Source organism: Silurus aristotelis (assembly GCF_946808225.1).
Source record: "Silurus aristotelis genome assembly, chromosome: 8".
Lineage (NCBI taxonomy): Eukaryota > Metazoa > Chordata > Actinopteri > Siluriformes > Siluridae > Silurus > Silurus aristotelis.
The window spans coordinates 26361971-26383192 of NC_139581.1; the positions used below are offsets into that span (position 1 = coordinate 26361971).

The window sequence follows — 21222 nt, forward strand, 5'->3', positions numbered from 1 at the left end:
TGAAAAATGAAACAATATAGTCCGCATAAACGTGGTAGAGCTATGGAACAGGTGACAACCGCTTAATTCAATGTGGTAAGGGAGCGGTTATACGGTGACCAGTCTGTATCGCGAACCACACAGCGTAGTACCGTCTACCCTGCATTGAGATTACTTCTGAGGCACGCATGCGGCATCTGCGAACCAGGATAGGGTGACAGTGCCAGTCCCGATGTTTTGCTGGTTCCGTTGTCCACAGAACATAGCCCCCTAAGGTGTAGTATGTCACAGTAGTGCGTTGCATGACGAAGGTCGTGAGCAGGAAACTATGGGTGTTTCGAGCTCTTGTTGAGAAGGAAAGAGCTCCAAATGATTCAGCCAGGGAGCTAGCACGACGCATAGTGAATACACGGGTGACCAGCTGGAGTCCACCAGGAAGATCATAGACAGAGTTCTGAACGGAGTCTAACCACATTCCCTCCGGAGAAAACATGTTAGCATGGCGCATAATGGCGGTCACTGGTCTACGCTGGTCCTCATCTGTTTCCCAAACAAATTCATCCCTTTGTGGAGGAAAACCGAACCAATCACGGGGTCCATCATAGCACCGGTCTCCCAAAGGACAGTCGTCACAGCCCTGGCACCACAAGCAATGTGTCTGACGGTCAAAGGCGAGGGCATCACACGCTTCACAGGGACCCCTGAATGTGTCGAAGGCGAAGCGATATCCCTCATAACACGTGTCAGTGAATGCACACACACCAGGAAACAGCCGCAGATTCGGCTGTAGCCACCTGGGTTCACCAGCGGCCATGTTCCTGCACACAACATGAAGAACTCACAACAACAACATGGTTCATACAACAGAATTAAGACAGCAAGCATCCGAAGCAGTTTTTCTAAAAGTGGGAAATATAGAAGTAAGGCTCAGTGGGCATGTCATTATTATCGAGATCAGTAATCAAACACAGATAGAGAGATGGTTATATATATATACACTATACTATATATACACATAGTAAAAAGGATATGTCTGGGGAAAGTTATTTGTGTCCTTCGCTCAGGGCAAAAAGCCTTGCATTCATGTCCACATAGACATCATGTTCCATGGCAGCATAGATGTGATCTACAGGAAAGTCCTGCTCTGTGACAGCAGACATTGGAAACTGTACATATTGTCCGAACAGTGAGTGCACAGTCTTGCTGATAAGAGCACGGAGACAGGGAATTCCACAGCAAACAAAACATGCCACGGCTGCAAGAATAATGGCAAGTGTAGTTCCAATACGCACCAGTCCCGCCAACCAGCTTGAAGAACAAAGCCAACTTAGCCAGCTGGACATACGGTCCAATAGAGCGTGTAGCGGACCTGCAGAGCCAGTGTGGAGAGAAATAACCGCGCAACATTCCTCCCCAATAAGATGGCATGCACCTTGGTCTGGGCCAAGCATTTTGTCAATCGCGAACCTATTCTGCACAGCCATTAATGTAGTGGCATGAAGTTGTTCTGATATCAGTTTCAAGGCTTCAATTGTGTGATTGATAAAACATTGTTGGTTGTACCAAATATAATTTATCCAGGCCATATTGCGATCTATCTGGATCCAAGGCATTGACAATGTTTCTCTCTTGGATCCAGATAGATCGCAATATGGCCTGGATAAATTAATTTTGGTACAACCAACAACGTTTTATCACTCACACAATTGAAGAAACCTGCTCTGGATCCATCAGACATCAACAACTACAGACATCAACAACTACAGGTATCACTTCTCTCCTTTCTTTCTAAATCTCTGGAACGCACGGTTTTTAACCAACTGTCTGTCTATCTCTCACAGAACAACCTCCATGACAATAACCAGTCTGGGTTCAAAGCAGCACATTCCACAGAGACAGCCCTTTTGACTGTTTCTGAGAAACTGCATGCTGTCATCTGTATTTATCTTCCTGGACCTTTCAGCAGCATTTGACACATTCAACCACAAGAGACTTTTGTCAACCCTCAAGAGCCTCGGTAGCCGCGGAACAGCATGGGAATGGTTTGCTTCCTACCTAGAAGAGGTATCCACCTGGGAGAGGATCCACATCTGCCCCAAGCAGACTCACCACTGGTGTCCCACAAAGCTTGGTACTTGGTCCCCTCCTTTTCTCCCTCTATACCCACTCCATTGGTGAAGTCACATGGATTTTCTTATCACTGCTATGCAGATGGCACTCAACTAATCTTTTCTTTCCCTCCATCAGATACCACAGCTTCCGCTCGGATCTCGGCATGCTTGACAGACATATCTTCATGGATGAGTCCTCACCAACTAAAACTCAACCCCGGCAAAATCAGAACTGCTGGTCATCCCAGGCGATTCAGCTCCAGGTCAAGATCTCCAAATAACACTTCATGACTCTCTGCTCTCCCCTTCAGCCACTGCTCGTAACCTTGGAGTAACTATGGACAATGAACTGTCCTTCTTCCCACATGTTGCTAATGTGTCTCATTCTTGTAGATTTCTTCTCTACAACATCCGAAGGATTCGACCATTTCTGTCCACACAGGCTGCTCAGGTGCTTGTTCAGTCTCTTGTGATTGCAAGACTCAACTACTGCAACTCTCTGCTGGCAGGTCTTCCCCTAAACGCTATCCGTCCACTGCAAAAGTCCAAAACGCAGCTGCACGGCTTGTGTTCAATCATCCCAAGATCTCCCACACCACCCCACTGCTGCGCTCCCTTCACTGGCTTCCAGTAGCTGCACGTCAAGTCAAGAGTCAAGAGGCTTTTATTGTCATTTTTACTATACACAGTGGTACACAGTACACAGTAAAAACGAAACATCATTCCTCCGGAACCCTGGTGCTACACTAAACAACAAAACAACAACAGCATAGAGCTACAACACAAACATAAAGTGCATCGAGTGCAACCTGGTGCAAACAGTGCAAACAAACAGACAGACGGTGCAGACAGACAACACAAGACAAAAGACAAAAAACCAAGTATAGCACCGACTAGTAAACCTGCTGTATACTTGATTATACAGTACTGTGTAAGGAGAAATGTAAAAACTATACCCAGGAGAGAATACAAACAGAACAGAACAATGTAGTGCAAAAAAACAGCAGCAAGGAGGTGCAAAGACAGCATGTAAACATTATACTGAATACAAAAGGTGCAAAGACAGCATGCAAACATTCTACTGTAATACAAGGTGCGAGTATAAATAATAATAAATAGATAAGTGCTGGTGGAGTGGATCGAGATGAGTGATGATTGTGTTTAGTCCAGGTTGTACAGTTCAGTAACACACATTTGAGTGAGTGTGTGTGTGTGAGTGAGTGAGTGAGTGAGTGAGTGAGTGAGTGAGTGAGTGAGTGAGTGAGTGAGTGTGTGCGAGTTCTGTTTCAGTTCTGTGTATTAAGAAGCCTGATGGCTTGTGGAAAGGAACTGTTGCACAGTCTTGTTGTTGCGGCCCGAATGCTTCGGAACCGTTTTTCGGATGGTAGGAGTGTGAAAAGTGTGTGTGACGGGTGTGTGTGATCGTCCACAATGCTGTGTGCTTTGCGGATGCAGCGTGTAGTGTAAATGTCCATGATAGAGGGGAGAGAGATTCCGATGATCTTCTCAGCTGTCCTCACTATCCTCTGTAGGGTCTTGCGTCAGGTAGTCTGTAGAACATGGTCAGGATGGGGGGAGGGAGGTGGGCTTTCCACAGCCTTCTCAGGAAGTAGAGACGCTGCTGGGCTTTCTTGGTGATGGAGCTGGTGTTAAGTGACCAGGTGAGGTTGTCTGCCAGATGAACACCCAGGAAATTGGTGCTCTTGACGATCTCCACAGAGGATCCATCAATAATCAGTGGAGATTGGTTGCTCTGTGCTCGCCTAAAGTCCACAACCATCTCTTTCGTTTTGTCCACGTTCAGAGACAGGTTGTTTGCTCCACACCAGGCAGTTAACCGTTGCACCTCTTCTCTATATGCTGCCTCGTCGTTCTTGCTGATTAGACCCACCACGGTCGTGTCATCAGCGAACTTGATGATATGATTTGAGCTGTGCATTGGTGCACAGTCGTGAGTCAGCCGAGAAAACAGCAGTGGGCTGAGAACACAGCCCTGAGGGGCTCCAGTGCTCAGTGTGGTGGTGCTGGATATGCTGTTCCCGATCCGGACTGACTGAGGTCTCCCAGTCAGGAAGTATCCAGTTGCAGAGAGAGGTGTTCAGGCCCAGAAGGTTCAACTTCTCGATCAGGTGCTGAGGAATGATTGTGTTGAATGCTGAGCTGAATCAGATTCAAAACACTGATGGTTGCCTACAAGGCCAAAAATGGACCAAGGCCATCTTACCTGTGACCTTATCACATCTCGCACTGCACCACGCTGTCTGAGATCCTCCAGCACTGCTCGACTGGTACCACCTTCTCTCAGAATGAGATGTAAGTACACTTCAAGGCTCTTCTCTGTTCTGGCACCAAGGTGGTGGAATGAACATCCCCTAGATGTCCGTACAGCAGAGTCCCTGACTATCTTCAAGCAACGACTAAAGACCTACCTCTTCCTGAAACACTTAAATTAGCACTTTCCAAGTTTGTAGAATTCTAGGGTTATATTAATTTAATATAAATATAACCCTAGAATTCTACAAACTTGGAAAGTGCAAATTTTTGTAATCAGGCAAGATTTGATTTAGAAAAAGTTCAGGACAGGAAACTCATTCGTAAAGATGCAGTCAGAGAAAATTGGAATATTTTGTACGAATACAATTTTTTTAAAAATAGCACAAACTAAGATGAATACTGGAAAAATCAATTAAATTAATGCAAAGCTAAGAATACAGTATATCAAATCTATTTTACTAAGGGAGAATTCTCAGTTTTTCTCAGTCGCTTTGTAGTTTTTCTCAGATCAGAAATAAAATTCTCAAAACTACTTGTTCAAACTCCACATCATTTAGTCATTTGTGCTCATCATAAGAACATTTCTTGTTGCTTTTATCAAATTGCGAATGCTTTTGTACATAATTTAATCGATTGTGTACAAGTGTCTGCTTTTTTCTACATTATCAGTTGTTTATGTCATGTTGATCAAAATGTATTATACAATTTTCACCTAAATGGTCCCCCAAAACATTTACGCACCAGTTGTTTGCATAAGGCATTTAATGCAAAATGGTTAAACCAGTTGTCAAAATTTGTCAAGCTCTTTTTCTTCACAGTTCTATTAAACTTTTTTGGTAGTTATGTCTTGAATTGATGAATTGTGTAGATGAACCTTGAATGTCACTAATGAAGGGGCGTGTTCACTTTCAGATTAAATACTAACCAACTAGTTCTCTAAAATAGGTCAAGGCTGAATCTTGTGAACTTTTACTGTAATTTGCGAGTGTTATATAAAAAGAGCAAAACACAGATTTACAATTGTTGAAAATGGATAACCAACTAGGAACCGAACATGGTCAAGAGCCAAGAATAAGAATGCATGCTGGAAGCGTGAGGAGGCAAAATAGAGGAAGAGAAAGAAGAGGCCAGAGACATAGACACATTTCAGATGAAATTAGAGCCACTATTGTGGACCATGTTGTCAATCATGGCCTCACAATGGTATTGCAAGGGATGCAAGTTTACATCAAGAAATACTAAATTAAAGCATTGTCATATTGAAAAAATGACTAAACATTTTGACTATCTTGTTCGTAAAAAACAATAAAAAGAACTTGTTATTTTGATGGCAATGATACGTTCATTGACACAAACATTGACTTTTGAGAGAAGTACTAAGGATTTTGAGCAAAAGACAGGCTTTTGCAAGAAATCCAATGTATTGCGCTGTTTGTTCACATCGTTTTGAGAATGCACTTACTGATTTGCAAATCTTAAGAATGATTTGAGAAATGCTACAAAGCGACTGAGAAAAACTGTAAGAATAGACTACCTTCCGGATAGTCTGGTAATATATCATTGGAGTGGTAATCATCAAGGATTATATGCATGTAGGGACGGAATGAAATGAAATCTGTTGTTTTTGTTTTGTCTTTATCTTTTCATTTTCAGTTTATATCACCGATCCTGTTCCCAGGAAAAAACATCCTATTTTATTGGTGTCTGATGCTAAATCATAAATGATTTAACGTAGCCATTGTTAGTGTTAAGATGTTTCTCATTTACATTCAAATTTGCAGACACCCTTATCCAGAGCGACTTACAAAAGTGCTTTGAGTCTCTAGCAATGAATTAAGGTACACTGGTACGCAAGATTACAAACTTAACACTCACACATTTTTCACACTGGTTCACACACCTTCCTTTGTCTGTTCAGTGTCTAAAGAATATTTACGATGTTAGTACGTAAGGTATACAGGGAGTCATTATCTGGGCTCATCCATCTCCGGCTAGTATGTCTTCTTATCCAAACAGGAACCAGCTTTAGGTCAGGCTTTCTTTCCAATGTGTATAGATATATATACTAGTCTATTGCATGCAATAAACCGAAAAAGATTGCTTCATTCGGTGTGCTGTGACTCTTCCCTGATATCAGAAAAGTCACAAGCTTTGTAATTCGTATAGAAAACCTCTCCAAGAATTGTTTGGGCATGATAAAAATATAACAAAAGTGCAATTGTTCATCACGAAAATTGTTATGACAAACAAAGGTTTTAAACAAATACAATTCTTTTATAAAAAAAAAAGATTGTTTTTATTAAAATATTACATTTCATATTCATAACCATAATTTCATAAAAAACTAACTTTTTCATAAAAATATGTTATTGTGAAAATATGGATTTTTATTGCATAATTTCATTATAAACCATTGAAAAGTGCAATACGTAAACAAAAAACTTTCACATGACAAACCATGGTTTGACACAATTATGACGTTTACCATAAATATGCAATTAATTAAAATTAAATTACTATAAATTTTCATATACAGAAGCATATTTTCATGGATAACCATTGAAAAAAGTGCAATAAGTGAACGAAAAAGGTTTCATGTTAACCATGTATATATAAATATAACCATTTGAATATGAATATGAAAAAATGTGGTATAATATGATTTTTTTTTAATATACAAAGGAATAATTTTATGAAAAAAATTTTAAAAAGTGAAATAATTTAATAAAATACCGCTATATGACCAAGTTTGTAAAGTTTAGTTTGAATAAAATGACTTCATATTCATTAGCATCATTTAACTAAAATCCAAAAATTCTACGCAAAACGTGATATGACAAACAATGGTTTAAAAATAATGACTTTTTTAAAATAAAAGTTTTGTGTTTTTGATAAAATTTTTTTATTAAAATATATAATTTCCTATTCATAATTTTCTTTAAAAAAAAAAACGTTAACCTTTACCATAAAATATGAGTAATTGTGAAAATATAAATCATATGATATCGGAAAATCTTTAAAATAAGTTCAATAAGTGAATGAAAAAAAGTGAAAATGCAAATCATGTTTTGACAAAAATATGACTGTAATAAAAAAAATTGATAGGTATTGTGAAAATATGAATTTCCATATTTATAAGCATCATTTAATAGAAAATATAGTGCAATATATGAGAAAAACTTACATGAAAAACATTGGTCTGAGAAAAATAAAAAAAAATTTAAATAAAAAAATGAGATTAATTGGTAAAAATATACATTTTCATTTTTATTTTCAGTTTTTCATGAAATACTGTTAAAAAGTAAATAAATAACATGACAAATCAAGTTTTTACAAGTTATTGTGAAAAATTTGACCTCATATTCATAAGCATTATCAACTAAAAACGTTAAAAGTGCAAATGTTCAACGCAAAACAATGGTTTGAAAAAAGTTTTTTATAAAAAAAAGTGAATATTACATTTCAAATTCATAATCATAATTTCTTAAAAAAAAATACGTTAACCTTTAATGTAAAAAAAAATTGCTGTGAAAAGATAAATTTTCAGCTTTATAAGCGTAATATACTGTCAAAAAAGTTAAAAAGAAAATTGTTACTAGACAAATGGTGTTTAGAAAACAGTCTTTTTTATTATAAGAATTATAACAACTATTATTGGGAAAATGTGAATTTTCATATTAATAAACAAATTTTATTAAAAACTCTGTAAGTAAGGTAATAAGTAAAATAAGGTAATAAGTAAAGTAATAATAAGGTGTCATGAACCAAATTATGGTTGGATACAAATAAGCCTTTTTATCATGAAAAAAATTAAATAAAAAAATCCACAAGCATTTTAAGAATAAAAGTAATATATTGATATTAAATAAAAGAAAAAAAATAAACCTGTGTTTTGACAAAAATAAGACAATCTTTCATTAAAAGATAACCATTATTTGTTTCTGCCATGAATTTTGATATTAAGAAGAATAATTGTAATGAAAATCTTTCAATATTGAACGAAAGTAAAGAAATTTGTTTTGTTTTATATTTATTTATATCTAATTTTGTATACATAAATAATCCTTTTTTGATTATTTTGAATCTTCGAACAAAATATTACATTTTTCATAGAAATATTTCTTTGTGCAAAGAAAGTCAAAATTATTCAAAAACGAAACAACAGCATATATTTGGCAACGTCTTCTACGTGCTGTCAAAAATGAGTTTCTTAGCAGTTGAAAATCCGATTCCGCAAGTCTCAAGCTTCTAGGACGAAGAGAAAGCGGTTTTCTTTAACCAAGCGTATTTGCACAAACAGCATGCACTTGCCCACGATCATTTAACATGTTTATGATGAGATATGATATAACAAAACATTTTTCTGGCCAAAATATAATATTTTTACTATAAATATTATAGTTATTTGAAAAATATGAATTTTCATATTCATAATCATATTTTCAAAAAAAGTGTTAAAAACTGCAAAAAGTGAATGAAAATGGTTTACAAAGTCATAAGCAATCAAAATCGAAACAACAGCACATATTTGGCAACGTCTTCTACGTGCTGTCAAAAACGAGTTTCTTAGCAGCTGAAAATCCGATTCCGCAAGTCTCAGGCTTCTAGGACGAAGGGAAAGCGGTGTTTCGAACAAAGCGTATTTGCACAAACAGCATGCACTTGCCCATGATCTGGTTACATGTTTATGATATAACAAAATATTTTCTGACCAAAATATGACATTTGTCACAAAAATATTATAGTTATATGAAAAATATGAATTTTCATATTCATAATCATATATTCATAAAAACTGCAAAAAGTGAATGAAAATGGTTTAGAAAGTCATAATTAATAAAAATCGAAATGACAGCACATATTTGGCAAAACATTCAACCTGCTGTCTAAAACGAGTTTCTTAGCAGCTGAAACTTCGATTCCGCAAGTCTCAGGCTTCTAGGACGAAGAGAAAGCGGTTTTTTTGAACCAAGCGTATTTGCACAAACAGCATGCACTTGCCCATGATCTGGTTACATGTTTATGATGCGATATGATATAACAAAACATTTTCTGGCCATAATATGACATTTTTCACAAATATATTAGTTATTTGAAAAATATTAATTTTTATATTCATAATTATAACTTCAATAAAACTGTTGAAAACTGCAAAAAGTGAATGAAAATGGTTTAGAAAGTCATAATTAATAAAAATCGAAACAACAGCACATATTTGGCAAAGCATTCAACCTGCAGTCAAAAACGAGTTTCTTAGCAGCTGAAACTCCGATTCCGCAAGTGTCAGGCTTCTAGGACGAAGAGAAAGCGGTTTTTTGAAACAAGCGTATTTGCACAAACAGCATGCACTTGTACACGATAATAGTACATGTTTATGATGAGATATGATATAACAAAACATTTTTCTGGATAAAATATGATATTTTTACTATAAAAATTATAGTTTTTTGAAAAATATGAATTTTCAGCTTCATATTCATATTTTCAAAAAAACTGTTAAAAACTGCAAAAAGTGAATGAAAATGGTTTACAAAGTCATAAGCAATCAAAATCGAAACAACAGCACATATTTAGCAACGTCTTCTACGTGCTGTCAAAAACGAGTTTCTTAGCAGCTGAAAATCCGATTCGCAAGTCTCAGGCTTCTAGGACGAAGAGAAAGCGATTTTTCGAACAAAGCGTATTTGCACAAACAGCATGCACTTGCCCATGATCTGGTTACATGTTTATGATATAACAAAACATTTTCTGACCAAAATATGACATTTGTCACAAAAATATTATAGTTATTTGAAAAATATGAATTTTCATATTTATAATCATATATTCATAAAAACAGTTAAAAACTGCAAAAAGTGAATGAAAATGGTTTAGAAAGTCATAATTAATAAAAATCGAAACAACAGCACATATTTGGCAAAACATTCAACCTGCTGTCAAAAACGAGTTTCTTCGCAGCTGAAACTCCGATTCCGCAAGTCTCAGGCTTCTAGGACGAAGAGAAAGCGGTTTTTTGAACCAAGCGTATTTGCACAAACAAGCATACACTTGCCCACGATAATTTTACATGTTTGTGATGAGATATGATATAACAAAACATTTTTCTGGCCAAAATATGACATTTTTACTATAAAAATTATAGTTATTTGAAAAATATGAATTTTCAGATTCATATTCATATTTTCAAAAAAACTGTTAAAAACTGCAAAAAGTGAATGAAAATGGTTTACAAAGTCATAAGCAATCAAAATCGAAACAACAGCACATATTTGGCAACGTCTTCTACGTGCTGTCAAAAACGAGTTTCTTAGCAGCTAAAACTCCGATTCAGCAAGTCTCAGGCTTCTAGGACGAAGAGAAAGCGGTTTTTCGAACAAAGCGTATTTGCACAAACAGCATGCACTTGCACACGGTAATTGTACATGTTTATGATGAGATATGATATAACAAAACATTTTTCTGGCCAAAATAAGAATTTTTTTGTATAAATATTATAGTTATTTTTAAATATGATTTTTTTATATTTATAATTATAATTTCAAAAAAACTGTTGAAAACTGCAAAAAAGTGAATGAAAATGGTTAAGAAAGTCATATTTAATCAAAAACAAAACATCAGCACATATTTGGCAAAGCCTTCTATCTGCAGTCAAAAATGAGTTTCTTAGCAGCTGAAACTCCGATTCCGCAAGTCTCAGGCTTCTAGGACGAATAGAAAGCGGTTTTTCGAACCAAACGAATTTGCACTTATAGTAGGAAATTGACCATGATACATTTACATGAGAAATGATGTTACAAATCATTTTCTGACTAAAAAAATAACATTGGTTACATAAATATTTCTTATTGCAAAAAAATAGTCTTTGCATTAGATATTGTTAAATAATTCTGATAAGATTATGCTATACCAAATATAAAGAGACATGACACATTACACTTAGTCAAAAAATATGACGTTTTGTTTAAAAAAACAGATATATTTTTTGTATTCATTAGCAAATACATATTTCTGGTTACACATTATAATACAAATCATGTTTTGACAAAAATATGGCTTTTCATTAAATACGTGATGGTTCTTGTGAAAATATAAATGTTTATATTTATAAGCATGATTTATTGAAAAACCGTTAAAAAGTGCAAAATGTAAGCGACTTGAAATATAAAAAACACATGAAATGAAAAAACAAATGTTTTTTTTTTATTTATTGTGAAAAAAGATTAGCATATTCATAAGCATCATTTAACTTCGAACCGTTAAAAGGGCAAAAAATTCTACGCAAAACGTGATATGACAGAATGGTTGGAAAATATATATATTTTTTAATTCGTATTTTTTTTTTAATATAACATATTTCTATTCATAATCATAATAAAAAAATACATTAACCCTTACCTTAATAAAATGAGTAATTGTAAAACTGTAAATCATATGATCATGGAAAACCTTTAAAAAAGTGCTTTAAGTGAATAAAAAACAAAAAAGTGACCACAAAAATATGATTTTTTCATTAAAAATGTGATAGTTTTTTTTGTGAACTTTTATTTTTAAAAGCATCTTTAAATGTAAAAACGTTAAAAGTGCAATATGTAAGCGAAAAACCTACATGATAAACAATGACAAATCTATACAATCTATACAAATCATATTTGACAAAAAATATAAATTTTCACAAAAAATGTGATATTGTGAAAATATGAACTTTCGAAAATATAAGCATAATTTAATGTAAAAAGTTAAAAAGTGCAATATGCAAGACAAAAACTTACATTAAATACAATGGTCTGAAATACATAAAAAATATATAAAAAAATAAATTTTCATATTCATCAGAATAAAATGTTAACAAGTGCAAAATTTCAATGAAAAATGTAAAATGACAAATTTAATTATTTAAAAGTTAAATTTGAAATGATGACCATATTCATTAGCATATTTTCTTAAAAAAACATTAAAAAGTGCAAATATTCATCGCAAAAACTGTTATGACAAACAATGGTTTGAAACAAAGCTGACAGTAAAAAATTTGTTTTTATTAAAATATTACATTTCAAATTCATAACCATAATTTCAAAAACAAAGAACTTTTTCATAAAAATGAGTTTTTGTGAAAATATAAATTTTTATATTCCTAAGCATAATTTCATTAAAAACCATTAAAAAGTGGAAAACGTAAACAAAAAATTTTTTTTTTAATATGAATATAAAATAAATTAGTAAAATTGACATTTTTATATAAAAGGAATAATTTATTGAGAAACTGAAAAAAAAAAAGTTAATAAAAAAAAAAAAAAACGTAATATGACAAATCAAGATTTCAAAATTTATAGTGAAAAATCTGATTTGAAAAGTGGTTCAATAGTTATTCAATAGCATCAATTAACTAAAAACCATGAAAAGTGCACAAAACCTATCTATCTATCTATCTATCTATCTATCTATCTATCTATCTATCTATCTATCTATCTATCTATCTATCTATCTATCTATCTATCTATCTATATATATATACACATATATATACAAAATGTATTGGTTTTATTGGTTTTAATAAAATATTACATTTCCTTTTTCATAACCATTATTTCATTAAAAAAAATCTTCATAAAAATGAGTTATTGTGAAAATTAGTTTCATGATATATCATGTTTTGCCATAAAAATGACTTTTATCTTATAAATATGAAATTAATAGGTGAGATGTGAATTTTCATATTCATTGGAATAATTTCATAAAAACTGTAAAAAAAAAAAGTGTATTTATGTGGATAGGCGGTTGTAAGATTACCTGATGAAATAGTTGAAGCTAAACCATTACCATACACATCTGCACAAGCCACAGAGTTGGTCGCACTTACAAGAGCGTCAGTTGTCTGAAGGTAAAGTAGTGACTATATACACTGATTCTAAGTATGCTTATGATGTTGTGCATGATTTTGCCGAAACATGGAAGCAAAGACACTTTAAAACTGCTGATGGAAAGCCCATAGCACATTTTAATCTCATAGGCGACCTCTTAAATGCTTAAACTTCCTGCCATAGTTAAGGTTAAAGGACATTAAAGGAAACAGTAGATTTGGACACAATACATACAAATCCTGAGATCCCGATGATGACACATATCTCCAATATACGAGATATTGACCTAAAAAAATGCTTCAGAGTCAGCCTACTATGGAGAACATAAAGTATTGGGCTTCGAAACACTGTAAATCATATTCTGCTGGTATCATTAGAGATGTAGTTGGAAAAATTGCTCTGCCTAAACTAGCTTTAATAGTGTTGGTAAAGCATTACCACGGGATGTCACACATGAGCATAGCTAAAGTCACACAGGCTATGAACTCATCATACTGTATTGCTGATGTAGCTAAAACAACTAATCTAGTGTTAGATTCATGTTTGACTTGTGCCAAAACTAACATACATTGACCTGTACGACATGATGCACTTACTTTTCCTGAGCAACCTTTCCAACACCTACAGATAGATTTCACACATTTGCCACCAGAAGGAAATTTGAGAAACCTGTTGGTTATAGTTGACAGATTCAGTAAGCGGCCAGAAGCATTTGCATGCATGACAGAGAACGCTAAACCAGTTGTGAAAATATTAACGAAAGAGATCATCTCTAGGTTTGATATTCCTCGTGTAATTGAAAGTGATAACGGCACACCTTTTGCTTCTAAAGTAACACAACATTTGGCTAAAAGCTTAGCACTTGATTGCCATTTTAATATTCCCTATCACCCACAGTCAGCTGGAGTGGTAGAGTGAACGAACAGAACCATTAAGGAACGTGCTACTAAAGCCTGCATTAAAACAGGCCGAAATTGGACTGTTGTTCTCCCGGCAGTACTCACAGAAATGAGAATGACCCCATCTTCAACTACTAAACTGTCACTTTTTGAAATTCTAATGGGTCGTCCTTTCCCGACCCCATGGGCCAGGTGACGCACTGGCATTTCTTCCTCAGGTAACCTGGAAGTGATGGTGGACGACTACATTTCTGCCCTCGTTGAAAAAAATGTAATTCTATTAGTGCTGATGTCTCACTAACTCTTCCTCTGCCCACATAAAACCCATCACACCCCTTTGTGCTTAATTAGCATGTCCTGATACAAAGTTTGAAGCCTACCAAGGTCGGTGAGCCGACGTATCGGTGTCCAGCGCCTGTTCTAGCTGTAACCAGGCTTGGAGTTCTGACTGATTATAAGCCACAGTGGATACATGCAAGCAGGATCAAAACAGCACCCCCTTAATCTGTGCATTAATCGGTCTGTTGACCTAAGAAGCCTGCCTAAGTGAGTATTCAGGGCTGAAATGTTTGAGAGCCTACGGAAAGATCCTTTCTATATAGTAATAAAGGGGCCAACTCATTTGAAGTTAGTGAAGATCTGACTCACTTGACTGTTTTGTTTAGCTTACCCTGATACCCTGACCCTCTAGGTCTAAATTCTATAAAAATATGTGCATAGTTGTAACTACACTCCGAATTTTAAATTTTAAACCGCAGGGTATTTTTTGTCTGGTGTGTCGGAACTCAGAGCCCGTCTCTGAGGCGACACATCGAGGGTGGATTCTTTTGTTCAGAAGATTCCCAATAATGCTCAGCCAACTCTAGAAAAACTTAAATATAATAGACACAAACTGCCAATGAAGGATCCTCAGTCTCAGATGAGTAAAAGCAAACTTCTTTATTCCATACACGTTCCAATGAGCTCAATAGAAGATGGGTACCTCACATCAAAATGAACAGCACATCAAAAATGATAGAGCACGCCAAAGTGAGAAAGTACAAGTACTGTCTGTTTCACGCTTGTATTTATACCCTGTAGCCACCGTATCCTTCTATTTTTTTCTAATTTCTTCACCTTGAGTAATTCCCCTTATTTTCCGATCTTGCCCTCTTTTTTTCAATTCCCCTTATCTTTGACCTTGGTGCTCATTCCTCCAAACAACACCATATTTGGAGTTCCTGTTTTTCCCAATTCCCCTTATATTCGGCCTTTTTCTGATTTTATATAAAAAAAAATGAGTGAGTATAAAGCCCTTATTTTTTCTGGATCCAACCATACGCTGTTTTCAGTCCTCCAAGTGTGAACACCATTTTTGCGGCCTATTTTGTCTTCCTGCACCTCCTGCATTACTCTTTTATAATGCTGTTTGCTATTCTACTTTTATGGAATTGAGTTATCTCAGTGTATTAGATTGTCTGTATACATGTGCTTGATTATATTCTTTTATTTAATAGAGACCGTTGGGTCTCTTTTGCTCAGCTCCGCCACGCAAACGTTCTGGAATATCTCCAATGGGTCTTCTTCGCAGACAATACCGCCAGTTTCAGCTCTCCTCACTTGCTGCTGAGCTTGCTCATTTTCTTGAACAACTCTCTGGCCTAACTGTTCCAGCGAATCCCTATCTGCCTCCTCGCAAAGTGCAGAGCACTGCTACGCGCGACATGGGCACACAGACCGCTCCTGATCTCTCTGCTACCCGCTATCGAGCTTATGATGACAACTGCAGTGAAGGCTCCTGTCCCCCACCGTTTTCTCCCTATCCTTCACACTGGTCTCCCACTGATTATTTACCTACATCTCCTGCGCCAAACCAACGTGCTCCTCTGCCTTCACCCGGCATTGGGCCAAGCTACTCCTTCATGTCTCCTGCAGCTGCAGCAGCCCACCCGCCCTTGCTATCCCAATAAAAATGCTTAAACTCCCTCAAGGTCGTTTTCTGTCCTTCTTTATCTATTCCACACACTTATAACATTCAGTCAGACTCTATCCTACTCACACATGTAAATACCTTATTATTACTATTTTATACTTGGTGTAAATAAAGGCTTGATTAACATATAGTTAAATAGGTGTTATCAAAACTACTTCTATTGTATCTAATAACTTCTATTGTATCTAATAAGTTCTATATTTGATTTAGGTTACTTTTTGTTGGATTAATGTTAGTTTGATTATAACACACGCTAGATAAGGTTGATTAAAATTATTTCTCGACATTACTCCCCCCTCTTAGACTTTATAGTCTCACATTCCGCTTACTTCAGTGATAACCTGTTACCAATCATACATATCATGTAATGCAATAGTAAAACCAAAGTAAAAAGTCTTTGTGTTCTTTGGCACATGTTGTGTTCTTCTGACCCAGATACTTTACGTACCGCAGGGGGTCTTGTTGGAGCCCTGGAAGAGGTTACTAGCACTTTACAAGGTACTCGTGTGTTTATATCCACGTGAATGTGTTGGTCCAAGGAAAAAAATGATCAAAAGTAAAATGATCACAAGTACACAATTTCAACAATCTATTTACACTATTCTAAATGAAACATTACCTCAATAAAAGGAACCTAGTACTCATGAATACCACAATCTATCAACACAAGTGTTAGTAATCAAATTCAGTGATAATATTATGAATAATATTCAGTGGAAGACTTACAACATTCTTAGAATCGACCTTTCACTTAAAATTGGAAAAATAAACGAAAATTAAACAAACGAAAATAAACGCAAAGAGCAACGATCGCAAAGATCAAAATAAACGAAAATTAAACAAACGAAAATAATAAACGCAAACGCAAAGATCGACATTACTCCCACCCTCTAATGTCCGTGCTGAATCACAACATTGATGAACTAGAAGTGGGCGAAAAACCCTGTTGACAGTCAAGTGCCAGGGAAAATTCCCACTCTGCCCGCCAGTGGCGCGACAGTGGAATCATCACCAAGGTCATCCTCAGTCGTGATTGTACATGCAGCGTAAATATGAGACGTGAAATAAAACAAAAATGAAAAATGAAACAATATAGTCCGCATAAACGTGGTAGAGCTATGGAACAGGTGACAACCGCTTAATTCAATGTGGTAAGGGAGCGGTTATACGGTGACCAGTCTGTATCGCGAACCACACAGCGTAGTACCGTCTACCCTGCATTGAGATTACTTCTGAGGCACGCATGCGGCATCTGCGAACCAGGATAGGGTGACAGTGCCAGTCCCGATGTTTTGCTGGTTCCGTTGTCCACAGAACATAGCCCCCTAAGGTGTAGTATGTCACAGTAGTGCGTTGCATGACGAAGGTCGTGAGCAGGAAACTATGGGTGTTTCGAGCTCTTGTTGAGAAGGAAAGAGCTCCAAATGATTCAGCCAGGGAGCTAGCACGACGCATAGTGAATACACGGGTGACCAGCTGGAGTCCACCAGGAAGATCATAGACAGAGTTCTGAACGGAGTCTAACCACATTCCCTCCGGAGAAAACATGTTAGCATGGCGCATAATGGCGGTCACTGGTCTACGCTGGTCCTCATCTGTTTCCCAAACAAATTCATCCCTTTGTGGAGGAAAACCGAACCAATCACGGGGTCCATCATAGCACCGGTCTCCCAAAGGACAGTCGTCACAGCCCTGGCACCACAAGCAATGTGTCTGACGGTCAAAGGCGAGGGCATCACACGCTTCACAGGGACCCCTGAATGTGTCGAAGGCGAAGCGATATCCCTCATAACACGTGTCAGTGAATGCACACACACCAGGAAACAGCCGCAGATTCGGCTGTAGCCACCTGGGTTCACCAGCGGCCATGTTCCTGCACACAACATGAAGAACTCACAACAACAACATGGTTCATACAACAGAATTAAGACAGCAAGCATCCGAAGCAGTTTTTCTAAAAGTGGGAAATATAGAAGTAAGGCTCAGTGGGCATGTCATTATTATCGAGATCAGTAATCAAACACAGATAGAGAGATGGTTATATATATATACACTATACTATATATACACATAGTAAAAAGGATATGTCTGGGGAAAGTTATTTGTGTCCTTCGCTCAGGGCAAAAAGCCTTGCATTCATGTCCACATAGACATCATGTTCCATGGCAGCATAGATGTGATCTACAGGAAAGTCCTGCTCTGTGACAGCAGACATTGGAAACTGTACATATTGTCCGAACAGTGAGTGCACAGTCTTGCTGATAAGAGCACGGAGACAGGGAATTCCACAGCAAACAAAACATGCCACGGCTGCAAGAATAATGGCAAGTGTAGTTCCAATACGCACCAGTCCCGCCAACCAGCTTGAAGAACAAAGCCAACTTAGCCAGCTGGACATACGGTCCAATAGAGCGTGTAGCGGACCTGCAGAGCCAGTGTGGAGAGAAATAACCGCGCAACATTCCTCCCCAATAAGATGGCATGCACCTTGGTCTGGGCCAAGCATTTTGTCAATCGCGAACCTATTCTGCACAGCCATTAATGTAGTGGCATGAAGTTGTTCTGATATCAGTTTCAAGGCTTCAATTGTGTGATTGATAAAACATTGTTGGTTGTACCAAATATAATTTATCCAGGCCATATTGCGATCTATCTGGATCCAAGGCATTGACAATGTTTCTCTCTTGGATCCAGATAGATCGCAATATGGCCTGGATAAATTAATTTTGGTACAACCAACAACGTTTTATCACTCACACAATTGAAGAAACCTGCTCTGGATCCATCAGACATCAACAACTACAGACATCAACAACTACAGGTATCACTTCTCTCCTTTCTTTCTAAATCTCTGGAACGCACGGTTTTTAACCAACTGTCTGTCTATCTCTCACAGAACAACCTCCATGACAATAACCAGTCTGGGTTCAAAGCAGCACATTCCACAGAGACAGCCCTTTTGACTGTTTCTGAGAAACTGCATGCTGTCATCTGTATTTATCTTCCTGGACCTTTCAGCAGCATTTGACACATTCAACCACAAGAGACTTTTGTCAACCCTCAAGAGCCTCGGTAGCCGCGGAACAGCATGGGAATGGTTTGCTTCCTACCTAGAAGAGGTATCCACCTGGGAGAGGATCCACATCTGCCCCAAGCAGACTCACCACTGGTGTCCCACAAAGCTTGGTACTTGGTCCCCTCCTTTTCTCCCTCTATACCCACTCCATTGGTGAAGTCACATGGATTTTCTTATCACTGCTATGCAGATGGCACTCAACTAATCTTTTCTTTCCCTCCATCAGATACCACAGCTTCCGCTCGGATCTCGGCATGCTTGACAGACATATCTTCATGGATGAGTCCTCACCAACTAAAACTCAACCCCGGCAAAATCAGAACTGCTGGTCATCCCAGGCGATTCAGCTCCAGGTCAAGATCTCCAAATAACACTTCATGACTCTCTGCTCTCCCCTTCAGCCACTGCTCGTAACCTTGGAGTAACTATGGACAATGAACTGTCCTTCTTCCCACATGTTGCTAATGTGTCTCATTCTTGTAGATTTCTTCTCTACAACATCCGAAGGATTCGACCATTTCTGTCCACACAGGCTGCTCAGGTGCTTGTTCAGTCTCTTGTGATTGCAAGACTCAACTACTGCAACTCTCTGCTGGCAGGTCTTCCCCTAAACGCTATCCGTCCACTGCAAAAGTCCAAAACGCAGCTGCACGGCTTGTGTTCAATCATCCCAAGATCTCCCACACCACCCCACTGCTGCGCTCCCTTCACTGGCTTCCAGTAGCTGCACGTCAAGTCAAGAGTCAAGAGGCTTTTATTGTCATTTTTACTATACACAGTGGTACACAGTACACAGTAAAAACGAAACATCATTCCTCCGGAACCCTGGTGCTACACTAAACAACAAAACAACAACAGCATAGAGCTACAACACAAACATAAAGTGCATCGAGTGCAACCTGGTGCAAACAGTGCAAACAAACAGACAGACGGTGCAGACAGACAACACAAGACAAAAGACAAAAAACCAAGTATAGCACCGACTAGTAAACCTGCTGTATACTTGATTATACAGTACTGTGTAAGGAGAAATGTAAAAACTATACCCAGGAGAGAATACAAACAGAACAGAACAATGTAGTGCAAAAAAACAGCAGCAAGGAGGTGCAAAGACAGCATGTAAACATTATACTGAATACAAAAGGTGCAAAGACAGCATGCAAACATTCTACTGTAATACAAGGTGCGAGTATAAATAATAATAAATAGATAAGTGCTGGTGGAGTGGATCGAGATGAGTGATGATTGTGTTTAGTCCAGGTTGTACAGTTCAGTAACACACATTTGAGTGAGTGTGTGTGTGTGAGTGAGTGAGTGAGTGAGTGAGTGAGTGTGTGCGAGTTCTGTTTCAGTTCTGTGTATTAAGAAGCCTGATGGCTTGTGGAAAGGAACTGTTGCACAGTCTTGTTGTTGCGGCCCGAATGCTTCGGAACCGTTTTCCGGATGGTAGGAGTGTGAAAAGTGTGTGTGATCGTCCACAATGCTGTGTGCTTTGCGGATGCAGCGTGTAGTGTAAATGTCCATGATAGAGGGGAGAGAGATTCCGATGATCTTCTCAGCTGTCCTCACTATCCTCTGTAGGGTCTTGCGTCAGGTAGTCTGTAGAACATGGTCAGGATGGGGGGAGGGAGGTGGGCTTTCCACAGCCTTCTCAGGAAGTAGAGACGCTGCTGGGCTTTCTTGGTGATGGAGCTGGTGTTAAGTGACCAGGTGAGGTTGTCTGCCAGATGAACACAAAGGAATTTGGTGCTCTTGACGATCTCCACAGAGGATCCATCAATAATCAGTGGAGATTGGTTGCTCTGTGCTCGCCTGAAGTCCACAACCATCTCTTTCGTTTTGTCCACGTTCAGAGACAGGTTGTTTGCTCCACACCAGGGAGTTAACCGTTGCACCTCTTCTCTATATGCTGACTCGTCGTTCCTGCTGATTAGACCCACCACGGTCGTGTCATCAGCGAACTTGATGATATGATTTGAGCTGTGCTTTGGTGCACAGTCGTGAGTCAGCCGAGAAAACAGCAGTGGGCTGAGCACACAGCCCTGAGGGGCTC

At 37.5% G+C, this 21222-nt stretch overlaps 1 long non-coding RNA gene across 2 annotated transcripts in view; it reads right to left on the bottom strand.

Annotated features, from left to right (window-relative positions):
• Positions 1-21222, bottom strand: part of LOC310730162 — a 374139-nt gene that overhangs the window by 322815 nt on the left and 30102 nt on the right. Inside the window, exon 2 of one of the 2 annotated variants that reach the window (XR_014534743.1) lies at positions 9244-9302. The exons of the other annotated variant lie outside the window; for it this stretch is intronic. This is a non-coding gene — a long non-coding RNA (uncharacterized lncRNA). The remainder of the gene's footprint in view (positions 1-9243; positions 9303-21222) is intronic. 2 annotated transcript variants of the gene reach the window in all.